Genomic DNA, 23,391 nt, shown 5'->3' with positions numbered 1-23,391 from the left:
CCTGCTCTGTTAGTTCATCAAAAAATGCAGTTAGATTCGTCAAGCATGAACTCCCATTTATAAATCCATGCTCACTCCTTAATTAACTCGAACCTCTCCAAGTGACTGTTGATTTTTTACCCTGATTATTCTTTCTAAAACCTTACCCACCGCTGCTGTTAATCTAACTAGCCTGTAGTTACCCAGACTGTCCTTACACCCTTTCTTGAATAAGGGTGTCGCATTTGCCACTGTTTAATCCTCTGGCACCTCCCCCGTATCCAGGGAAGATTGGAAGATTATAGCAAGCCCTTCCGTTATCTGCATCCGCATTTCCTTTCGCAACCTGGGATGTGAGCCATCCGGACCAGGTGATTTATCTTCCCTAAGCACAGCCAGCCTTTTTAGTACCTCCCTCTCTCAATTTGTACCCTCTCCATTGACTCTACTCTCTTCACTTCAACTGATATTTTGTCAAATTCCACTTCCTTAGTGATCACTGATGCAAAGTACTCATTAAGTAGATTAACATTGCCCTGCACCTCTAAGCTTGTATTATCCTTTTTGTCCCTAATAGGCCCGACTCAACCTCTTACTACCCACTTATCATTTACATGCTGCTCAAAGATTTTTGGGTTTCCTTTCATGTTGACTGCCAGTCTATTCTCATAGAAATAGAGAATAAGCAAATATAGAAGATATAAGTATTTCCCATCCTTGATGAGGTGGAATTTTTTATGTTGTGGGTGGTAATGTCTTGGCCCACGAGTGTGGTGGAAGCAGAGACAATCAATGATTTGAAAAGGAAATTGGATGGATACTTGAAGGAAAGAAACTTGCAGGAGGAAAGGGATCGAGCTGGTGAGTGGAACTGACTAGATTGCTCCGGGGAGAGCCAGCATGGACGTGATAGGCCAAATGACCACCTTCTATGTTGTAAATGATTCTGTGTTGTTTCTCAAATTCAATCCACTGGTGCTTGGTAAATAATTTCAAAGTAAATTGTGCAACTGGAAAATCAGAACCAAGGCAAGGGACACATAAGGAAGCGAAATTGCTGAAACCCGGGATTGAACCAGGGACCTTTTGATCTTCAGTCTAACGCTCTCCCAACTGAGCTATTTCAGCCCTACATTAACAGTAGCTTGGTGTCCTTGTTTTGGAAGAAAATACATACATTCAAGTTTTCCAAAAAATTAAAGAACACAACATGTGAGTAATATTCCCCATTGCTTTCTCAGTACTGATGGATTGTGAAGCGGGAGACAGCCAGAAGTGCCACTGAGCCGCGCAGACCCCGAGCTGAGAATGAAATGAGATCAAATTCAATCTTTCATCGTGAGATGCTGCTGAGAGGTAAGAGTCCTGAATCAAAGCGAGACTTGCTCATTTCAAACACTCCCTGTACTCTCTGCTCATGAAGCCTTAAAAAAGGGAAAAACAGAATGGCACTCAAACTCACAACCCTGCCATTAAAAGTCTCATATTCGACTGACAGAACTGTCACTTCTACTCGGTCTCTTATTGGATGGATGCAACTCCAACGCAGGGATGGCATTCAAATCCTCCCATGGGTCCACATGTCAGACTGAGTTCCATGTTGTAGACTCAAGCAAAGGAAATCTGCTCACTTCCAAAACTATCAGCGAATTGAAGCTGATTACAATCAACATCATCGGAGGTCAGAACTACCTGGTGAAAGGAGACACCCTGAAGAAGGATCCACAATTATTCAAAGGCATCGACAAAGTGAAAAACAAGAAAATCGATGAGTCAATGCAAGCCAAACAACAGAAACACTGAAGAATTCCATTCCATTCCAGTCCTGTTGTTTTTGGAGTCAGGTCACAATTGCAGCAACAACTTTATATTCCCACTTGGCTATCTGTACATTTAGTTAATTACAATTTTGTCGACAAGCTCTTTGAATCCAGTTGTCTGGTCCTCAAGCCAGCTCCGTATGGAAGTCAATTCCACCTTCTGCAAGGCTGAAACCAATAGATAACCTTAATCTAAAAATGCCAGCAGACCAGGGCTCGTCCGGGACTTGAACCCGGGATCTCTCGCATGTTAATTAACCATACTCCCTAAGCGAGAATCATACCCCTAGACCAACGAACCACTGACAGGTCAGGCTTTATTAGCTGCTGTGGAATTTCACTGGAACCCCCCAGCCAATCATCCATTTTTTTTCAGATCAAAGCAACATCCTGCAAATGCTGAAATAAAAACAGAAAGTGCTGGAAATGTTCAGCAGCTCCGGCAGCATCTGTGCTGTGAGAAACACAGTTAACATTTCTGGGCACTCACCTTTTGTTTCAGCCATCCTTTCAGACTGCTTCTGTCCATCCAATCTCACTTTCTATTCTATCCACATTCTAACCATTCACTACGTTACTACATTTTTCATGAATTCCTCATTTCTTTTATTAATGACAATTTTGTATTTCTGGCCTTTGCTTCAGACACCACCACAAGTGGAATCATGTCTCCATCTACCCAATCAAACCACTTCGCTGCATCCTCACATTGCAATGTTTCTTTCACCCTGACAGACTGTGGAGTTTCTGCTGCTTAATTGCAGTTCTTGCTTCCCGCCAGTAGATGTCACCTCACTCCAATACAGGGAAGTTTACAAATCTGAGAGAGACACAACAGGAAATAATTGTTCACATCCTAGTGAATGTGTGGGATTTAGAAATACTAGGAGTGGAGACGAGTTATTATTGCACTCTGCTATTACATCTTTTATAATGGACTCCAGCATTTTCCCCACGACTGATGTCAGGCTAACCGGTATATAATTCGCTGTTTTCTTTCTGCCTCTTTTTTTAAATAGTGGAGTTACACTAACTACTGTCCAATCCATTGGAACTGTTCCAGAGTCTATAGAATTTTGAAAAAAGACCAGAAATGCATCTGCTATTTCAAGGGCCACTTCCTTAAGTACTCTGGGATGTAGATTATCAGGCCCTGGGGATTTATCGGCCTTCAATCCCATCAATTTCCCAAACATTCCCAACTAATACTGATTTCATACAGTTCCTCCTTCTCACTAGACCCTATGTTCCCCAACATTTCTGGGAGATAATGTGTATCCTCCTTTGTGAAGACAGATCCAAAGTATGTATTTAATTGGTCTGTCATTTCTTGGTTCCCCATTATAAATTCCCCCGTTTCTGACTGGAAGGGACCCACATTTGTCTTCACTAATCTTTTACTCTTCACATATCTATAGAAGCTTTTACAGTCAATTTTGATGTTCTCTGCAAGCTTATTTCCACTTGTTAATCAATCCCTTTGTCCTCCTCTGCTAAATTCCAAACTGCTCACAATCTTCAGGTTTGCTGCTTGTTCTGGCCATTTTATATTTCTCCTCCTTGGATCTAATACTTCCCTTAATTTCTTTTGTAAGCCACAGTTGAGCCACTATTCCTGTTTTACTTTTGCACAGACAGGAATGAACAATTGTTGTAATTCATCCATGCGCTCTTTAAATTCTAGCCATTGCCTATCCACTGTCAACCCTTTAAGTAACGTTCCCCAATCTAACATAGCCAACTCCCGCCTCATACCTTCATAGTTTCCTTTGTTTAGATTCAAGACCCGAGTCTCGGAATCAACTCTCTCACTCTCCATCTTAATGAAGAAGTTTATCATATTATGGGCGCACTTCCCCAAGGGACTCCACACAACAAGATTGTTAACTAATCCTTTCTCATTACACAATACCCAGTCCAGGATGGCCTGTTCTCTAGAGGTGTTATACACCTCTATCAATTCTCCACTCAATCTCCTTTGATATAGGCAGAATAATCCTAGCTTTTCCAACCTAACCTTGTAACTAAAATCCCCCATCCCTGGATCCATTCTGGTAAATCGCCTCTGCGTCCTCTCAAGGACCCTCACATTCTTTCTAAAGTCTGCTGAGCAGAACTGAAAGCAACACTCCAATTGGGGCCTAACCAGAGTTTTATAATGGTTCAGCATAACTTCCCTGCTTTTGTACTCAATGCCTCTATTTATAAAGCCCAAGATCCCATATGCTTTGCGAACCACTCTCGCAATATGACTTGCCACCTTCAAAGATTGATGCACATGAACCCCAAGTCCCTCTATTCCAGAACACTCTTTAGAACTGTGCCATTAAGTATATATTGCCTCTCCCTATTCCTTATGCCAAAATACATCACCTCACACTTGTCATTATTAAATTCCATCTGCCACCTGTCTGCCCATTCTGCTAGCCTATCACTGTCCTGTTGCAGGCAGTTCATATCATCCTCACTGTTTGCCACTCCTCCAAGTTTGGTGTCATCGGCATATTTTGAGATTCTACTCTGTATTCCAAGATCCAAGTCACTTACCTTTAGCAAAAAAAGCAGTGGTTCTAGCACTGACCCTTGGGGAACACCACTGTCGACTATCCTCCAGTCTGACAAAGAACCATTTAATAAGACTTGCTGTTTTCTGTCCTTAAACCAATTTTCTATCCAATTGGACACTGACCCTCCTATACCACGAACCTCAATTTTGTTAACCGCCCTTTTATGTGGTACCTTGTCAAACGCTTCCTTAAAATCCATATAAACAACATCCACTGCATTCCCTTCATCAACCTGCTCTGTTAGTTCATCAAAAAATGCAGTTAGATTAGTCAAGCATGAACTCCCATTTATAAATCCATGCTCACTCTACTTAATTAAGTCAAACCTCTCCAAGTGACTGTTGAATTTTTACCCTGATTATTCTTTCTAAAACCTTACCCACCGCTGCTGTTAATCTAACTAGCCTGTAGTTACCCGGACTGTCCTTACACCGTTTCTGGAATAAGGGTGTCACATTTGCCACTGTTTAATCCTCTGGCACCTCCCCCGTATCCAGGGAAGATTGGAAGATTATAGCAAGCCCTTCCGTTATCTGCATCCGCATTTCCTTTCGCAACCTGGGATGTGAGCCATCCGGACCAGGTGATTTATCTTCCCTAAGCACAGCCAGCCTTTTTGTACCTCCCTCTCCTAATTTGTACTCTCTCCATTGCCTCTACTCTCTTCACTTCGACTGATATTTTGTCAAATTCCACTTCCTTAGTGATCACTGATACAAAGTACTCATTAAGTAGATTAACATTGCCCTGCACCTCTAAGCTTATATTATCCTTTTTGTCCCTAATAGGCCCGACTCAACCTCTTACTACCCACTTATCATTTACATGCTGCTCGAAGATTTTTGGGTTTCCTTTCATGTTGACTGCCAGTCTATTCTCATAGAAATAGAGAATAAGCAAATATAGAAGATATAAGTATTTCCCATCCTTGATGAGGTGGAAATGTTTTATGTTGTGGGTGGTAATGACTTGGCCCATGAGTGTGGTGGAAGCAGAGACAATCAATGATTTGAAAAGGAAATTGGATGGATACTTGAAGGAAAGAAACTTGCAGGAGGAAAGGGATCGAGCTGGTGAGTGGAACTGACTAGATTGCTCCGGGGAGAGCCAGCATGGACGTGATAGGCCAAACGACCACCTTCTATGCTGTAAATGACTCTGTGTTGTTTCTCAAATTCAATCCACTGGTGCTTGGTAAATAATTTCAAAGGAAATTGTGCAACTGGAAAATCAGAACCAAGGCAAGGGACACATAAGGAAGCGAAATTGCTGAAACCCAGGATTGAACCAGGGACATTTAGATCTTCAGTCTAATGCTCTCCCAACTGAGCTATTTCAGCTCTACATTAACAGTGTTTTGGTGTCCGTGTTTTGGAAGAAAATACATACATTCAAGTTTTCCAAAAAATTAAAGAACACAACATGTGAGTAATATTCCCCATTGCTTTCTCAGTACTGATGGATTGTGAAGCGGGAGACAGCCAGAAGTGCCACTGAGCCGCACAGACCCCGAGCTGAGAATGAAATGAGATCAAATTCAATCTTTCATAGAGAGATGCTGCGGAGAGGTAAGAGTCCTGAATCAAAGCGAGACTTGCTCATTTCAAACACTCCCTGCACTCTGCTCATGAAGCCTTAAAAAAGGGAAAAACAAAATGGCACTCAAACTCACAAAAATAAAAGCAAAATACTGCGGATGCTGGAAATCTGAAACAAAAACAAGAAATACTGCAACCACTCAGCAGGTCTGGCAGCATCTGTGGAAAGAGAAGCAGAGTTAACGTTTCGGGTCAGTGACCCTTCTTCGGAACTGACAAATATTAGAAAAGTCACAGATTATAAGCAAGTGAGGTGGGGGTGGGGCAAGAGATAACAAAGGAGAAGGTGCAGATTGGACCAGGCCACATAGCTGACCAAAAGGTCACGGAGCAAAGGCAAACAATATGTTGATGGTGTGTTGAAAGACAAAGCATTAGTACAGATTAGGTGTGAATACACTGAATGTTGAACAGCAGCAAGTGCAAACCTGAAAAAAAACCTGAAAAAAAACAGTGGGTAAGCAAACTGAACAAACTAAGATGAAATGAAATAAATGCAAAAAAAGATTGTAAAAAATGTAAAAAAGAATGTAAAAAAAAAGTTAGAAAAAATAACTAAAAATGAAAGTAAAATGGGGGGCTGTCATGCTCTGAAATTATTGAACTCAATGTTCAGTCCGGCAGGCTGTAGTGTGCCTAATCGGTAGATGAGATGCTGTTCCTCGAGCTTGCGTTGATGTTCACTGGAACACTGCAGCAATCCCAGGACAGAGATGTGAGCATGAGAGCAGGGGGGAGTGTTGAAATGGCAAGCAACCGGAAGCTCAGGGTCCTGCTTGCGGACTGAGCGGAGATGTTCCGCAAAGCGGTCACCCAGTCTGCGCTTGGTCTCCCCAATGTAGAGGAGACCACACTGTGAGCAGCGAATACAGTATGCTACATTGAAAGAAGTACAAGTAAATCGCTGCTTCACCTGAAAGGAGTGTTTTGGGCCTGGGATAGTGAGGAGAGAGGAGGTAAATGGGCAGGTATTACACCTCCTGCGATTGCAGGGGAAGGTGCCCTGAGACGGGGACGAGGTGGTGGGGGTAATGGAGGAGTGGGCCAGGGTGTCGCGGATGGAACGATCCCTTCGGAATGCTGACAGGGGAAGGGAGGGGAAGATGCGACTGGTAGTGGCATCACGCTGGAGGTGGCGAAAATGGCGGAGGATGATCCTTTGGATATGGAGGCTGGTGGGATGAAAAGTGAGGACAAGGGGAACCCTGTCACGGTTCTGGGAGGGAGGGGAAGGGGTGAGGGTAGAGGTGCGGGGAATGGGTCGGACACGGTTGAGGGCCCTGTCAACAACAGTGGGGGGAAATCCTCGGTTGAGGAAAAAGGAGGTCATATCAGAAGCACCGTCATGGAAGGTAGCATCATCAGAGCAGATGCGTCGGAGACGTAGAATCTGGGAGAATGGAATGGAGTCCTTACAGGAGGTAGGGTGTGAAGAAGTGTAGTCGAGGTAGCTGTGGGAGTCGGTGGGCTTATAATGGATATTGGTAGACAACCTATTCCCAGAGATGGAGACAGTGAAGTCGAGGAAGGGAAGGGAAGTGTCAGAGATGGACCATGTGAAGGTGAGAGAAGGGTGGAAATTGGAAGCAAAGTTGATAAAGTTTTCTGGTTCGGGGCGGGAGCAGGAAACGGCACCGATACAGTCATCAATGTACCGGAAAAAGAGTTGGGGGAGGGGGCCTGAGTAGGACTGGAACAAAGAATGCTCGACATATCCCACAAAAAGACAGGCATAACTAGGACCCATGCGGGTACCCATAGCGACACCTTTTACTTGAAGGAAGTGCGTGGAGTTGAAGGAGAAGTTGTTCAATGTGAGAACAAGTTCAGCCAGGCGGAGGAGGGTGGTGGTGGATGGGGACTGGTTGGGCTTCTGTTCCAGGAAGAAGCGGGGAGCCCTCAAACCATCCTGGTGGGGGATGGAGGTGTAGAGCGATTGGACGTCCATAGTGAAGAGGAGGCGGTTGGGACCAGGAAAGTGGAAATTGTCAAAATGACGTAGGGCGTCAGAAGAGTCACGGATTTTGGGAAGGAGGTAGAAGCGGGCTGTCCGGGGTTGTGGGACTATGAGGTTGGAAGCTGTAGAGGGAAGATCTCCAGAGGAGATGAGGTCAGTGACAGTCCTTTGGACGGTGGCTTGATGTTCGGTGGTGGGGTCATGGTCCAGAGGGAGGTAGGAAGAGGTGTCTGTGAGTTGGCGTTGAGCTTCTGCAAGGTAGAGGTCGGTACGCCATACCACAACAGCACCACCCTTGTCTGCAGGTTTGATGACCATGTCGGGGTTAGACCTGAGAGAACGGAGTGCCTCAAGTTCAGAGGGGGACAATGTTCTCACATTGAACAACTTCTCCTTCAACTCCACGCACTTCCTTCAAGTAAAAGGTGTCGCTATGGGTACCCGCATGGGTCCTAGTTATGCCTGTCTTTTTGTGGGATATGTCGAGCATTCTTTGTTCCAGTCCTACTCAGGCCCCCTCCCCCAACTCTTTTTCCGGTACATTGATGACTGTATCGGTGCCGTTTCCTGCTCCCGCCCCGAACTAGAAAACTTTATCAACTTTGCTTCCAATTTCCACCCTTCTCTCACCTTCACATGGTTCATCACTGACACTTCCCTTCCCTTCCTCGACTTCTCTGTCTCCATCTCTGGGAATAGGTTGTCTACCAATATCCATTATAAGCCCACCGACTCCCACAGCTACCTCGACTACACTTCTTCACACCCTACCTCCTGTAAGGACTCCATTCCATTCTCCCAGTTTCTCCGTCTCCGACGCATCTGCTCTGATGATGCTACCTTCCATGACGGTGCTTCTGATATGACCTCCTTTTTCCTCAACCGAGGCTTTCCCCCCACTGTGGTTGCCAGGGCCCTCAACCGTGTCCGACCCATTCCCCGCGCCTCTACCCTCAACCCTTCCCCTCCCTCCCAGAACCGTGACAGGGTTCCCCTTGTCCTCACTTTTCATCCCACCAGCCTCCATATCCAAAGGATCATCCTCCGCCATTTTCGCCACCTCCAGCGTGATGCCACTACCAGTCGCATCTTCCCCTCCCTTCCCCTGTCAGCATTCCGAAGGGATCGTTCCCTCCGCGACACCCTGGTCCACTCCTCCATTGCCCCCACCACCTCGTCCCCGTCCCAGGGCACCTTCCCCTGCAATCGCAGGAGGTGTAATACCTGCCCATTTACCTCCTCTCTCCTCACTATCCCAGGCCCCAAACACTCCTTTCAGGTGAAGCAGCGATTTACTTGTACTTCTTTCAATGTAGTAAACTGTATTCGCTGCTCACAGTGTGGTCTCCTCTACATTGGGGAGACCAAGCGCAGACTGGGTGACCGCTTTGCGGAACATCTCCGCTCAGTCCGCAAGCAGGACCCTGAGCTTCCGGTTGCTTGCCATTTCAACACTCCCCCCTGCTCTCATGCTCACATCTCTGTCCTGGGATTGCTGCAGTGTTCCAGTGAACATCAACGCAAGCTCGAGGAACAGCATCTCATCTACCGATTAGGCACACTACAGCCTACCGGACTGAACATTGAGTTCAATAATTTCAGAGCATGACAGCCCCCCATTTTACTTTCATTTTTAGTTATTTTTTCTTCCTTTTTTTTTACATTCTTTTTTACATTTTTTACAATCTTTTTTTGCATTTATTTCATTTCATCTTAGTTTGTTCAGTTTGCTGACCCACTGTTTTTTTTCAGGTTTGCACTTGCTGCTGTTCAATATTCAGTGTATTCACACCTAATATGTACTAATGCTTTGTCTTTCAACACACCAATAACATATTGTTTGCCTTTGCTCCGTGACCTTTTGGTCAGCTATGTGGCCTGGTCCAATCTGCACCTTCTCCTTTGTTATCTCTTGCCCCACCCCCACCTCACTTGCTTATAATCTGTGACTTTTCTAATATTTGTCAGTTCCGAAGAAGGGTCACTGACCCGAAACGTTAACTCTGCTTCTCTTTCCACAGATGCTGCCAGACCTGCTGAGTGATTCCAGCATTTCTTGTATTTGACTCAAACTCACAACCCTGCCATTAAAAATCTCATATTCGACTGACAGAACTGTCACTTCTACTCGGTCTCTTATTGGATGGATGCAACTCCAACGCAGGGGTGGCATTCAAATCCTCCCATGGGTCCACATGTCAGACTGAGTTCCATGTTGTAGACTCAAGCAAAGGAAATCTGCTCAATTCCAAAACTATCAGCGAATTGAAGCTGATTACAATCAACATCATCAGAGGTCAGAACTACCTGGTGAAAGAAGACACTCTGAAGAAGGATCCACAATTATTCAAAGGCATCGACAAAGTGAAAAACAAGAAAATCGATGAGTCAATGCAAGCCAAACAACAGAAACACTGAAGAATTCCATTCCATTCCATTCCAGAACCCAGTCCTGTTGTTTTTGGAGTCAGGTCTCAATTACTGCGACAACTTTATATTCTCACTTGGCTATCTGTACATTTTGTAAATTTCAATTTTGTCGACAAGCTCTTTGAATCCAGTTCTCTGGTCCTGAAGCCAGCTCCGTAAGGCTGACACCAATCAGTAACATTAAACTAAAAATGCCAAGAGCTCATTGGTGATTTGAACCTGGGGTCGCTCACACTTTCATTAATCACACTCCTTAAACAAGAATCACACCCGTTGACCAAGGAGCCACTGACAGCAAGGTGTTGTATTAGCTCCTGTGGAATTTCACGGGCACCCACAGTGGATCATCCAACCCATAATCCTGAGATTAAAAGTGTCCTGTTCCACTGACTGAACTGTCACTTCTACTCTGTCTCTTATTGGACGGATGCAGTTGTAGGCTCCTCCCCAGGGTTGGCAGTTTTTTCTCTGTGAACCAGCTTCCTCTCAGTTCCCAAATTTATCAGTAAATCCACTGACAAAATCTCCAAAGTGTTATTTGTTCCTCTCACTCCTCGACAATAAAATTTCGATCTCTTTGCTCTTTTTACCTTCCAAACATTGATATCCATTTTGCTCAGCATTTATTTCTCTCTCCTTTTTATTTAGTTCATGCATTTTCTTAGAAACATTTCATTTCAATTATTTCTGGGGCAAGAAATGAACAGAAGAGATTTGCTGCAATGATACCAGGGGTGAAGGATTTCAGTTATGTGGAGAGATTGGAGAAGCTGAGGTTGTTCTTCTTGGAGCAGAGAACGTTCAGAAGAGATTTGTCCAAGGTGTTCAAAATCATGATGGTTCTCAACACTTTAAATCAGGAGAAACTGTTTCCTGTGGCAAAAGGGTCAGTAAGCAGAGGACACAGATATCAGGTGATTGGCAAAAGAACTAGAGGTGACATGAAGAACCATTTGTTACACAGTAATGTGTTGTGATCTGGAATGCACTGCCTGATTGGGAGATGAAAGCAGATTCAATCGTAACTTTCAAAAGGGATATGGATAGATGCTGGAAGGGAAAATGTACAGGATTACAGGAAAAAGCCACGCAGCAGGACTAATTGTAATTTGTCTCTACCAAAGAGACAACACTGGCATGATGGACCAAATGGTCTCTTTGTTCGTCATTCTGTGATTCCATAGACATCATGTTGCTAGAATTCCCTCTGACCTGGAAGAGAATCAAACCGATTCGAGGTATTGTAAACACCACCCATGCCATGTTGTTTATTCTCTGTTTTTCACGTTGGCTGCCCCTCGTTCTTTATGTGTTTCCAGCCTGGTCTGCTCCTCTGACCTTCATTCCTGACACTCTATCGACCGTGGCTGACTCATTGTTTGCAATGTTGTGTAATGGTGACTTCACCTTTAAGAAACTGTACCTTTAAGAGACCAAGCCACTGATGCAACAGATGACATCATCATACATATATAAGGAGACACCATGTTGAGAGACACATTCTACACATGGCTTGTAGAGAGCGCACACACACCAATGAGAAAAAGACCTGGGACCTGTGATCATGCAATGTAGATAAGAAAGACAATAAATACTGTTTGTATTGAATCTGAATATAAAGCCTGGGGTCATCATTTAATGTAGACGTAAGAACACAGCACAACACTATATTTTTCTGACATTGAGGATTAAAAAGAAGTAATCACACAGACAACCAGGGACATACAGAAGACTTACATTGACAATTCCAGATTTAAATAAATAACAATCATCATGTGTACACAACAACAGCCAGTCTTTCCAGCCTTTACAGAGATAGACAGCAACCCAGGGCCACACTGGAGGAAATGGCTCACAAGACTTGAACTCCTAATGATGGCACTCGCTATCAATACACCCCGAAGAAAGAGAGCGTTACTCCTACACTCTGCTGGACCAAAAGTTGACAATACCTTCAATACACTCAGCGACACTGGAACCGATAATGATTATGATGTTGCGATGCATTTTCTAACAAGATATTTTCAAGCAAGGGCAAATCCTCACTCTGAAATTTATGTTTCAGGCAAGCAAAACAATATGGTGCGAGACTCTTGACCACTACACGATGAGACTCAGAAGTCTGAGAAAGAGGCAAATAACGTGACGACGAGATTCCCCTGAGAAACACACAAAACACAAAGACACAGAGGAAACCCAGAGAAAGGTCAAGGAAGACCAAGACAGAAGTCACAATCACATTCAAACATCCAATCATTGCAGTGGTGAGGATCCTTATTACAAAGCTTGTCCTTCGAGAGGGAAGAAGTGTCAAGTCTGCAGAAAAATGGGACATTTCACTACAGTATGCTGATCGAAGCCTGCAGGAAACATTCATAGATTTAAATGCCAGAAGGAAGATTACATATTTGCAGCACGAGAGAAGATTTTTGTTGCTCGCGACCACAAGTCCCGACACATGCCCATGTGTGATGTGTTCAGAGGCAATTAGACAATATCTGCAGTAATTGACTCGGAGCAATGATCAACATAATGGATGCTCCGACATTCCACAAGTAACAGAGAAAACAGAAACTGTAATTGAACAAGCTGATATCTAAATTCTTCTCCCATGGATCAGATACTCCTCCACCAGTCCTAGGGATCATCCAAGTTACTTTTAAGTCCTCCCAGGGGTCCACATGTCAGACTCAGTTCCATGCTGTAGAATCAAGCAAAGAAAATGTGCTCAGTTCCAAAACTATCAGCAAGTTGAAGCTGATTACGATCAACATCACCAGAGGTCAGAACTACATTGTGAAAGAAGACAGTCTGAAGAAGGATCCACAATATATACAAAGACATCGGCAAAGTAAAAAAGAAAACTTTATTTTAGTTTGTTCAGTTTGTTTCTACTGTGCCTACCCACTGTTTTTTTCATGTTTGTGATTGTGGCTGTTTAGTTTTTCAGTCCATTAACACCCTATCTGCACTAATGCTTTGTCTTTCAGCACACCATTAACATATTGTTTGCCTTTTTCTGGTCAACTATTCTGTGGCCTTGTCCTATCTACACCTTCTCCTTTGTCATCTCTTGCCCCACCCCCGCTTTACTTGCTTATAATCTTTTACATTTCTAATATTTGCCAGTTCTGAAGAAGGGTCAGTGACCTGAAACGTTAACTCTGCTTCTCTCTCCACAGATGCTGCCAGACCTGCTGAGTCTTGTCAGCACTTTCAGTTTTTATTTCAGATTTCCAGCATCCGCAGTATTTTGCTTTTAAGAAATTCGATGAATCAGTTTCCTTATTTATTTCTGACAAATGATAGATTTGAGTTAGGTAAGGTACCAAGGGTTACAGAAACAAGCAGACAAATGGTGTTAATATACAGGTCAGCAAATATCGAATTGAATGGTGGAACAGACTCGAAAGGCTGAATGTCCTCATCAAGTTCCTATGTTTCTCTTCATTGTCCAAACCCCAACAGTAAACGTCTTTGTTCTCTCCATAGACGTTGAATGAGCCATCGTGTGTTTCCAGTGTTTTGACTTGTTTAAAGGTCGGTTTTTGGGATGAGCCGATGGAATTTAAAACAGATATCCGGCTTCAAACTGCTATTAACCGAGGCCACGCCATTGTCGGATCATTTAATGACCACTCAAAATTCACCTGAGACCAGTGTTAGTGTGCAGCTATGAGAGGGGATTTCTGTACAGTCAGGGCAGGGAACAGCAGTGAGACCAGTGTTAATGTGCAGCTATGAGAGGGGATTTCTGTACAGTCAGAATAGGGAACAGCAGTGAGACCAGTGTTAATGTGCAGCTATGAGAGGGGATTTCTGTACAGTCAGGGCAGGGAACAGCAGTGAGACCAGTGTTAATGTGCAGCTATGAGAGGGGATTTCTGTACAGTCAGAATAGGGAACAGCAGTGAGACCAGTGTTAATGTGCAGCTATGAGAGGGGATTTCTGTACAGTCAGAGCAGGGAACAGCAGTGAGACCAGTGTTAATGTGCAGCTATGAGAGGGGATTTCTGTACAGTCAGGGCAGGGAACAGCAGTGAGACCAGTGTTAATGTGCAGCTATGAGAGGGGATTTCTGTACAGTCAGAATAGGGAACAGCAGTGAGACCAGTGTTAATGTGCAGCTATGAGAGGGGATTTCTGTACAGTCAGGGCAGGGAACAGCAGTGAGACCAGTGTTAATGTGCAGCTATGAGAGGGGATTTCTGTACAGTCAGAGCAGGGAACAGCAGTGAGACCAGTGTTAATGTGCAGCTATGAGAGGGGACTTCTGTACAGTCAGAGCAGGGAACAGCAGTGAGACCAGTGTTAATGTGCAGCTATGAGAGGGGATTTCTGTACAGTCAGAGCAGGGAACAGCAGTGAGACCAGTGTTAATGTGCAGCTATGAGAGGGGATTTCTGTGCAGTCAGAGCAGGGAACAGCAGTGAGACCAGCGTTAATGTGCAGCTATGAGAGGGGATTTCTGTACCGTCAGGGCAGGGAACAGCAGTGAGACCAGTGTTAATGTGCAGCTATGAGAGGGGATTTCTGTACAGTCAGAGCAGGGAACAGCAGTGAGACCAGTGTTAATGTGCAGCTATGAGAGGGGATTTCTGTACAGTCAGGGAATGGAACAGCAGTGAGACCAGTGTTAATGTGCAGCTATGAGAGGGGATTTCTGTACAGTCAGGGAATGAAACAGCAGTGAGACCAGTGTTAATGTGCAGCTATGAGAGGGGATTTCTGTACAGTCAGGGAATGGAACAGCAGTGAGACCAGTGTTAATGTGCAGCTATGAGAGGGGATTTCTGTACAGTCAGGGAATGAAACAGCAGTGAGACCAGTGTTAATGTGCAGCTATGAGAGGGGATTTCTGCACCATCAGGGCAGGGAAAAGCAGTGAGACCAGTGTTAATGTGCAGCTATGAGAGGGGATTTCTGTACAGTCAGGGCGGGGAACAGCAGTGAGGGAGAGAAGCTGTCGGTATCTGGGCAGGGTCTGAGTTTATCGAATAGTATCAAGAAAGAGCAATTATATTGGGACTGGGTTGTGTTCTCTCTCACACACAGACAGTTACTCTCCCTCCCTCTGTCTTGCTCTCTCTCACAGACACATACCCAATTTTTTCTCTCTCTTGTGAACTCTGTCTCATACTCTTTCTCTCTGCCCATTTTCCAGTAGAAATAGAAAGCCTTCTACTATTTTGGAGAATCTGGAGTTGTTCTTCTTTGGGAAGAGAAGGTTGAGATGAGATTTGATAGAGGTGTTCAAAATCATGAAGGGTTTGGACAGAGTAGATAGGGAGAAACTATTCCCATTGGCAGAAGTGTCAAGAACCAGAGGGCACAGATTTAAGGTGAAAGGCCAAAGAACCAGAGGCAACATGAGGAAAAACTTTTTTATGCAGCGACTGGTTAGGATCTGGATTGCACTGCCTGACAGTGTGGTGGAGGCAGATTCAATCATGACTTTTGAAAGAGAATTTAATAATTATCTGAAGAAAAGAAAATGCAGGGTTACAGGCAAAGGCGGGGGAGTGTGACTAGCTGGCTTGTTCTTGCAGAGAGCTGGCATGGACACAAAGGGCTGAATGGCCTCCTTCTGTGCTGTAACCTGTCTATGATTCTATGACTCTAAGCCTAGAGATTACCAGTGCCTGTGAGTGCCTCAAATGTCTGCAGGTGGTGAACCAGCCCACAAACCAAGGAATGAAGCAGTAATTAAAGTTCAGAAATCCTAAGGTATCAGGATGTGGGAGGGACTATTGCTCTCAGTTTAAAGTACTGATTTCATTAATTGAATATCCTTAGTGTCCCAGCTCAGTGTAATCCTGAGCAATAATTGCCAGCAGGTTTTTGAAGTGACAATTAAATGAGGCCCTGTTGGTGGATGTTAAAGATTCCCCAGCGCTATTGAAAGAATCACAGGGAATTCTCGCACTGTCCTGACCAACATTCCTGACTCAGTAACATCACCTGAAACAGCTGAACACAAAGAACTAACTGAAGGGTCAAAGTGTAAGGGAGAAAAACCAAACCCGTGTCAACTTCACACAGGAACCCATCGACCATCAGAAAACACACTTCATGAGCTGCAATGTCTGATCATTGAGTCACAGGTATCTCCTCCTGCCTGGCTTCGTTCCGTGTGGGAATGGGAATTAGAATGTTTCAGCAACTCATGAAGGTATCCCCGGAGCAGTTGAAACAGCATTCCCCGTGTTTCAATAAGAAATTCTGATCTGAAATGAAGAAAAAACAGAAAATGCTGGTAATACTCAGCAGATCTGTCCATCACAGGACTGATACAAGCTCAATTCTCAATCCAAACAGTGAGAGATCCAAACACTGAGACAGAATATGAACAGAGAGAGAAAAAACAGGTTAACTGTGCTATGAGAGTAAAAGCAGGAAATGCTGGAAATACTCAGCAGGTTTTGGCAGCATCTGTGTAGAGAGAGAAGCAGAGGTAACATTTCAAGTCAGTTACCCTTCATCACAGCTGACAAATATTATAAATGAAAAGGTTTTAAGCAAGTAAAGCTGGGGGTGGGGCAAGAGATAACAAAAGAGGTGTTGATTGGACAAGGTCACAGAGAATAACTGACCAGAAGGGCATGGAACAAAGGCGAACAGTGCTGAACAGTGCTCAATGGTGTGCTGAAAGACAAAGCGTTAGTACAGAGAAGGTGTGAATTGACTGGAATGCACAAAGCACTCCGATCACAAACATTAAACATTTTTTAAAAACAGAAACAATGGGTAGACACAGTAGAAACAAACTAACCAAACTAAAAAAAAAACTGAAATAAAATAACCAAATAAAAAAGAAAAAAAACTAAACATAAAAAAGTGTGTTGGGGGGGGGTGTGGGGGGGGGGGGGGGGGGCGTCGTCATGCTCTGAAATGATTCAATTTAATGTTCAGTCCGGCAGGTTGTAGTGTGCCTAATCACTGACCTGAAACGTTAATTCTGTTTCTCTCTCCACAGATGCTGCCAGACCTGCTGAGTACTTCCAGCAATTTTTGTTTTTGTTTCAGATTTCCAGCATCTGCAGTATTTTGCTTTTATGTTATGAGAGTACTTCTACTGTTTTTGTAAACATGTTTTAAATATGTAAAGTTGAATTATGGACACTGATTCATGTGGAATCTTGAGGAGATTCCTCCAGTCCTCTGGCAACATTCCCATATTCAAGGAGGATTGAAAGATTGTGGTTCGAGTCTCCGCTATTTCCAACCTTACCTCCCTCAGCAACCCAGGATGCAGCCCATTCAAACTGGGTGACTTTTCTACTGTGAGAGCTGCCAACCTTATAATTGTCTCCTCTTTATTTTCATTCCGTCCAATTTTCTCACTTCCTCCTCCTTTACTGTGACATTGGCAACATCCGCTCATTTTGTGATGACAGATGAAATGTACTTAATTAGTACCTCAAAAACACCCTCTGCCTCCACAGGATCTCCTAATTGACCCACCCTTTCATTGACTGTCCATATGTTGGTAAAAGACTTCAGTGTTCCCAGTTATGTGACCTGCTAATCTTTTCTCATACACTCTCTTGCTGATCTCATTTCCTTTTTCAGCTCTCCTCTGTACTTTCTGTATCCTGCTTGTTTCTCTACTGCATATAAATCCTCACATGATTTCGATATTAATGATTTTTGAACTATTTTGTTGAAGGATTGAGTTTTGTAAATTTCTCCCTAGCTCCCCTCATGGTCAGGCAGAAAGTTTAACTGCTGTGTTTTCAAACAGCAACAGCTTTATTTGAAAAGCCATTGGGACAGGATTCCGGGTTTTAATCCAGTCACAAATCTGGTTCTGATGTCTTGTGGCTCCAGCTGTCACATGACCTGTCAGACGATGACCTCATAATTGACCCAGTCATGGAGCTGTGGGTTGATGTTTAAATTGCTTCAAAATAATTTTCCAGAAGGACAATTAAAATGAATCAATATATAAAAGGTAGATTTTGTGAATTTGTGCTCCCAGTGGAAATTCCTGCAGTCTGCTGGTTTTCAGATCCCCAATTCCCCACAGGAAGCTCTGTGCTCGGAGTCTGCATTCATTCTAACAACATTACACAGAATCATTTCATGGGAGACCCCAGTGTGAATTGTAGACAGGTGGGTCAGTTTTAACTTTCAAAGTAACACAGAAGCAAAATACTGCAGATACTGGAAATCTGAAAAAAAAACAGAAAATGCTGGAAATACTCAGCAGGTCTGGCAGCATCTGTGGAGAGAGAAACAGAGTTAACGTTTCTGGTCTGTGACCTTTCATCAGAACTCGGCTGAAATTGTTTGTGGAACAGACACGATGGGCCAAGTGGCCTCTTTCTGTGCCTTAAACTTTCTCTGACTCTGTGATTCCATGAGATTGTGGAATCAATTTCAGGGTCGATGACATTGCACTCTGTAAGGATAGGAAGATGGAGATTATTAAGTACAGTGCAAGAATATAGATGCTTTTACATTATTTTAATCGAAATTGATTTAAACTTTGTGTTCACGAATCCTATCTTTTGATCACAATGACACTGATAACAATGGAAAAAGCAAGACTTGCATTTCACGACCACAGGACGTTGCAAAGCCTTTTACAGCCAATGAAGGACTTTCCAAATGTAGTCACTGTAGTCATGTAGGAAACATGGTGGCCAATGTGCGCACAGCAAGCTCCCAGAAACAACAATGTGATAAAAACCAGATAATCTGTTTTTAAGTGATGTTGATTCAGGGTTAAACAATGACCAGCACCCCAGAAATAATTCCCCTTCTATTCTCTGAAATAGTGCCATGGTACCTTTAACATCCACCTGAGAGGGCAGAGGGATCCTCAGTTTTCTGTCTCACCTGAAAAACAGCATTTCTGATAGTGCAGCACTGCCTTAGTACTGTACTGGAGTGTCAGCCATTTTTAAAGGGCTGTTAGTCCTACTGGAAAATATTTAAAGGAAGATTAAATGAAATGAAATAAATACATTGCTTTTGCCTCTCTCCCATCCCCCCAATAACAGTTAAATTAATTATTTGCCCTTCCCTCCCAAAACCTACCTTTACAATCTGACCTTCCGCCCAAAACTGCACAAACTGTAAACTATAACCCTTCCCACCATCCCCTACACCCATGACATTAATTTGACTCCGTCCCCCCACCCCCACACTGAGAAACTTACCTTCTCTCCCCTCCCCACCAGTGTTGCACCTCATTTGCCCGGATGGGGCTCCGAAGGCACGGCAGTGCCAGCCACTGGGCTGAAGATCGCAGCGGGATATCAGGAAGTGATGGGATAATAATTAATGCAGGTTTGTGGTCCCGTTGCCGAGCGGTGGGTGTCCCCCACAAGGCCTCGCCGTCGCCGGCAATATCGAGCCAGGCCCTGCCAGCGTTGAGGTCCGTGGCGGGCCTCATCCGGGGCCATCTTCAGGCGGCCCCCACCCCACCCCCACCACAGATCTCGACGTCGAGGGATCTAGAGAATCCAGCCCATTGTTTCTGTCAATCTCAACTCCACAAGGATTTGTCTGTTAATTGTAGAAAAATTAAAGCTCAATAACCTTTTGATAAAAGGGGGTTCAAATCCATTTCCAAACAAATGATAGTTCTCATTGTATCTAGAACATGTTTTCTGACATACAAACATACCAATTAGGAGCAGGAGTAGACCACTCGGCCCCTCGAGCCTGCTCCACCATTCAATAAGATCATGGCTGATCTGATTGTAACCTCAACTCCACATTCCCACCTGCCCCCGATAACCTTTCATCCCCTTGTTTATCAAGAATCTATCTACCTCTATCTTAAAATATTTCAGAATTTCTGTCGTCCAGCAACTCTCACTTTATTTCCTGGATTTCACCTAAAAAATGTATTTCCACACTTTGGATATCCTGTACTTCATTAATGTTTTTGCTCTCTGGGGATTTCCCTTTAATTATATTCAGTGCTGGTATTTTACTGAGACACACTGACTGAAAGTGTCCCATCTTTCTGCAGGAAAAACACTCAGCTTCTTTGGCGAGGCAGTTTTCCCACTTGTGTCTCTCTCGGCCACACCTACTGCAATTGGTTGCAGCTACCACTAGATGCTCTTCCCGTCTTTCTTGTCTTTTACCACTAATTTTTCCTTTTGTTTTCTTAACAAATTCAATTGAGTCTGCAACTCTGGAGATCAGACTCTCCCTGTCCCCTTGGACAACGGATTGGTTAAACTTTCTAACCTCTGTTTGTCTGCTCAATTGAAACTCTTTCGTTAATGTGAGATCAGCCCTGGACTGTAGATGATCTGAAAGGGTGTTGTCTAATACCCCGAACACAATCCTGTCTCCATTCAGCTCTTCTCTTAAGTTGCTGTATTCACAATCCTCCGTGAGATTGTACAAGTCATTGATAAATGAATGAATACTCTCCTCTTTCTGTTTTGTACGCTTATTAAATTCAAAGTGATTCCTGACAATGCAGCTGCCAGCCGACGTCATCAGAGCGCTCCAAGCTCGCACATGCACAAACAGTCTCCTGCGCTCTGAGATGCTGCGCATGCTCAGCCTACGTCTTCCAGGACGAAGTGGCGCATGCGCGGGAAAACTCTCTACCTCCTCTCAGCCACTCACTCCAGGCCGCTCACTGCCCGCTCCTCACTACCCCGCTCCCCCGCCCTCCGGCCGCTTGCTACCCCCCCACCCCCGCACTGCCCTCTCTCCGTCCACTCACGCCCCGCTTCCCCCCCACGTCCCTCCAGACACTAGCTCTAAGCCATGCTGCTTCCCTCCTCTCGGCCTCTCGCTCCAACATTCGATCATTCTTCACCGCACCACCCGATAAAGCAAGGCGAGCCTCGAGGGGTGATGGGGCAATGTTGGAGCGAGTGGCCGAGAGGAGGGAAGCGGCAGAGCCCATGGCCTGGAGTGTGAGCGGCTAGAGAGCAGGATGGGGCTGGTGGTGGGGGAAGCGGGGAGTGAGCAGTCAGAGAGTGGGATGGGGGGAAGCGGGGAATGATCGTCCGGAGAATGGGATGGCACTGTTTAGAGGGGATTTGAGGAAAAAATGTTTCACCTCGAGGGTGGTTGGAATCTGGAACACACTGCCTGAAGGGGTGGTAGAGGCAGGAACCCTCACAACATTTAAGAAGTATCTAGATGAGCGCTCAAAACGCCACAGAATACAAGGCTGCGGGCCACGTGCTGGAAAATGGAATTAGAATAGATAGGTACTTGATGGCCGGCACGGACATGATGGCCGAAGGGCCTGTTTCTGTGCTGTATAACTCTCTGCTCTATGAAACCTCACTGAATTACAGAGGGTGTGCAGCACTGTCAGAGGTGCTGTCCTTCTGATGAGACTTCAAACAGCGCAACGTTCTCCGAGTATCAACCAAAACATGTCCATTGTGTAGATATGTGCCATATTTGCTTATGAAATGACAGTCACTGCTCCGAAAGTAATTCACTTTAGGTGAATTAAGATGACTTGGTACTATATAACTGGCGAATGCACAAGAAGGAGCGGGGGACTGTTGGGGGTGGGACGGAGGCGGCGATCGCAACCTTTGAGGGGATTTTTGGGTCGAAGTTGTTTTCTGTGATAAATTGAGTAGCTCCATCTTTAATCCTGGCAGCTGCCTGAATGTCACAGACAGTGACGTTTCAGTGGAAGAGGCTGCATTTGCGCATGTGCTAGTACAGCGTCACCTGGTGGTTGCGTTGTCAGCAAATGCAGCGTTTTAACTTTGGCTCCACGATGACATTTTTTTCCTCAATTAAAATAGGTCTTGAGTGCCTTAATAACTTCTTCACATGTAGCCTTCTGTTCTTCATGAGGATGTTGCCTGCACACTCCCTTCATTGCAGACAATAGCGTACTGTCCTGTTCCATGTCTGGCTTCTGCACGAGACCCGATACCTTGCAAACCTCTGGAACCATCTCGGCCACTCCTCGGCTTGGTTCAGTCCAGTGACCTTTTCAAAGGTACAGGCAAAGATTTCTCCATCTTCGCTTTGGTTTACTGTGGCCCCCATATAATATTCTGATATCTGTCAAGGCTTAGTACAGAATTTATAAGAATCTGACGTTTAAAATAACCTGAGTTTACTCTACACATCTTGCATTGAAGGTTTCATCTACAACTCTCCATGAGGTGCCGTACAGATTATATTACATCACTTCCTGTGATGATGCACATAGTCTATTTATATAATCTGCCCAGTAACAACCCAATGTCCACTCTTATATTATTGTACAGATGTGAGAAAAGCTGAGGATGGGAATGGAACGTCTGAATGAAGATTTCATGATGCTGATGATGGAAATGAGGCTGATCTGTTCCCCATTCCACAATCCCTTTATTTCTGTGCATGTTTCTCGATGCTGTTTCAACCAAATTGAAAAAGAATCACAAATCCTCCTCTGGAGCCTCAGGTATCCAAATAAGAAAAGGCATGGTGGCCAAGTGGTAAGGCGTCAGTCTCGTAAACTGAAGATTACAGGTTCAATCCCTGTCCGTTCCTTGTGATTAGTTTCTCACTTTAAATGTGATGTTTCCACAAAAGATGTCTGTTGCATTTGTTTCGGCCATCTGGAAATCAGTGTCATGTTATACTTTATCCTGGATGCGGGGAAGAACATGAGGAGTAGCCACATGGTCCCGTGAGCCTTCTCTGCCATTGATAGAGTGAAAATAACTGAGGTCCAAGCACTGAACCTTATTACTGTGCATTTGCTTGATATTTAACAGAGCTATTCTATTAATCCCACATCCCGCACTCCTGTCCTTTCCCCCATTGCCCTGTTAGATTTTCCATGTCAGGTATATATCCAATTCCATTCAGAGTTTACATTGAATCTGCTTCCACTGACCTTTCAGGATTGCATTCCAGACCAGAACAACACACTGCTGAAAAAACAATCTCCTCATCACAACTCGAATTCTTCTGTCAATTACTTTAAATGTGTTTCCTCTGGTTACTGATGCTTCTGTCACTGGCAACACTTTCTCCTTCTTCACTCTATCAAAACTCTTCAGGATTTGCATTTCCTGCTGCCTTTGCTGAT

The 23,391-nt window shown here is 44.3% G+C and overlaps 3 non-coding genes across 3 annotated transcripts; 1 reads left to right on the top strand and 2 right to left on the bottom strand.

Annotated features, from left to right (window-relative positions):
* Positions 1-1,034: 1,034 nt before the first annotated feature.
* trnaf-gaa (transfer RNA phenylalanine (anticodon GAA)) lies at positions 1,035-1,107 on the bottom strand. The gene has a single exon. It is a non-coding gene; the product is annotated as a tRNA-Phe (tRNA).
* Positions 1,108-5,633: 4,526 nt separating this feature from the next.
* Positions 5,634-5,706, bottom strand: trnaf-gaa (transfer RNA phenylalanine (anticodon GAA)). The gene has a single exon. It is a non-coding gene; the product is annotated as a tRNA-Phe (tRNA).
* Positions 5,707-22,775: 17,069 nt separating this feature from the next.
* Positions 22,776-22,847, top strand: trnat-cgu (transfer RNA threonine (anticodon CGU)). The gene has a single exon. It is a non-coding gene; the product is annotated as a tRNA-Thr (tRNA).
* The last annotated feature ends 544 nt before the right edge of the window (positions 22,848-23,391 follow it).

The sequence above is a fragment of the Heterodontus francisci genome, chromosome 35 (genome assembly GCF_036365525.1).
Source record: "Heterodontus francisci isolate sHetFra1 chromosome 35, sHetFra1.hap1, whole genome shotgun sequence".
Taxonomy (NCBI): domain Eukaryota; kingdom Metazoa; phylum Chordata; class Chondrichthyes; order Heterodontiformes; family Heterodontidae; genus Heterodontus; species Heterodontus francisci.
The sequence above is the reverse complement of the archived record's forward strand: the minus strand, read 5'-3'. Positions and strand labels throughout refer to the sequence as shown.